Below are 2,500 nucleotides of genomic sequence, written 5' to 3'. Positions count from 1 at the left end.
AAAACGGCTCTTCTCGCTCCGAAACGGACTGCTCCAAATGTTCCCGGAAATTCTTGCTTCTATTGGACCATTTGTATCTATATGCATCGTGATCCCGATTCATGGATCTCTCGCTCTCGAGAAATCAAAACAAGAGGCTCGAACCATTTCTTCTGAGTCTTTTTCAAATTCGATAAATATTGGTTGATCGTATATTTCATTATAGTTCTATGATTCAGAGTATCCTTTCCTATTTGATCCCTTTGAATTCCATATCCGAAGCTGCGATCGGATCTATTCATTAAAAAGAATCGATTCAATACATTTCTTATGTACCCATAGGTACTATATTGGATTTGAATCAGATTTCGGATCAATCTATATTGAGTGACTCCTTCCATTATGTTGTTGCTAGTAAATACCACTATTTTTGGTTTTGATCTTCCAAATCATTCCCGCAGAGATCCGGACCATTTTTTTTTCTCGATCCTTCGAGAAAAAGATTCATTCTCTTCATAAAAAATAGGAGGTAGAACCAATAAATATTTCTTTTTCGATTCATCCCCGGCCTCATTCAAGAATTGTTTTTGATCCAATCATATAGAATCAAAAGAAAAGGCAAATCCCTTATGATACACCAGATCCGGCTCGGTTAGTGATAAAGTGAATAGATTTGCCATTTCTTGAAATCTCTTCCGATTCAAAATCGTAGCGAACATGTATCCTCTCCCGTTCCGGTCACGGAATAGATGAAATAAATCAAAAAATGGATTTTTGTTCAAGAATGAAATCTTATTGAACCGTCCATATCCAAGCCATCCTTCGTAACCATATCACATCCCGGAACCGATGAAATAGGATGAATTGAGACTCGTATTTTGTAAATACGTAATTATCTTGAATATATTAATCATTTCTTTCTTTTCCGATCGCCCGGAAGGGACAAAAGAAAGATCTTTTTGTTTCTTCAACAATTTCGATCTCTAGGAGCTTCGCAGAGGATTCGAACTCAAACGAAGCTTTGACCATCTATCGAGAAAAAAGAACGAACGGATCTTTGTAGAATTCCCAAGAAATTCTTTGATTTCTTTCGAAATGATGATTAATCATCTACTTCTCACATTCCGTGAACAGCCGCATTGAGGAATATCCGTAAAGGCATTTAATCGGCCTCGATTCTATCTCTTTGTTCCGTTTGAAGAAAGGAAGGATACCAAAGAATTGATCTTTCTTTTCGTTGTTGAATCTCTCTTTGATTAATCAATTTGTGATATTCCGAATCCTCATTACTAATGGAATCCAAATGATCTTTGAATTAATCAGAAGATCCTTTCAGTTGGCTAGAATCCGTTACTTGAATGAAACTAGATCTTGTGGAATCATATTGATTGAATATTGTCACGACCCAACCCCGTAGGCCATGACTAGTACCCGAGCTGGACACTCGTACACACCTGCTAACCCGAATCGGCATACAGATAACTTATGCATATACAAAGATCGTGTATCGTCTCGAACCGTTTGCATAAACTCATATATCGTACATAAGACGACAAGGCTATCATATACCACAACATCTCAAAACAGGTACAAACACAGCCGATAAGGCTGCCATGGCGGGTGGGACCGCCCAAAGCACAAATCATACGAACGCAACCGAACAGAACCATTCACAACCCACATATATACGTTTCTATTGCACTTTAAGAGTAACAACGAATCATATGATCGACAGGGCCCCGCCGTACCCCCCGAATAAAACATATATATACAACAAAAAGAGTTCGTACCAAAATACGGGCTTCAACAACAAAGGAGCACTCCAAAACAACAACGAAAGTCCTAAGTCAGCGGATCACCAAAACGGGTATCGGTACCTCGCGGGCATGAAACGCAATGGGTTTCCGAAGAAAGGTCAAGTACGGAATATGTACCGAGTATGTAAAGCATGAAAACATGCTGGATTTCGGGTATAACCAAAGTAAGAAGGCCGTAAAATGCGTACAATATCCATGTATCAAAATACTTACTTTGGAAACACAAGTCACGCATGTCAATATCATATTCAATTCACAGTGGGACTTAGAAACATAAGTAAATAATCATCATATACAAATGCATATATAACGTGTCCCGACCCTGCAGCCGAAGGACTCGCAAATGAGATCATATAATCATCAGCGTATAGCCATCATATCATCATATATATAGCATTTCGTACCTGCCCTAGTGAGGGACTCGGTGAATAGAATCATCATATCATCATGTCATCATATTATCATATCAAATATCACATGCGGGGTCCGTAATGGGACCCCAAGGATTTAACGTGGTCGCCACCCCATCTTTGGCGCCACAACACATCATACTGAATATTGCATATCTCCGAATACATCATGTTCGTATCACATCATAATTTTGCACACATCATACTTCGTATCACATCATAATTACGTATCAAATCATACTGGGAAAAAACATCATCTTCGAAAACACATCATACTTCGAATATAGTTTAAAA

Source organism: Lycium ferocissimum, unplaced genomic scaffold, assembly GCF_029784015.1.
Source record: "Lycium ferocissimum isolate CSIRO_LF1 unplaced genomic scaffold, AGI_CSIRO_Lferr_CH_V1 ctg28333, whole genome shotgun sequence".
Classification (NCBI taxonomy): Eukaryota; Viridiplantae; Streptophyta; class Magnoliopsida; order Solanales; family Solanaceae; genus Lycium; species Lycium ferocissimum.
Note: the sequence above shows the minus strand (reverse complement) of the source record.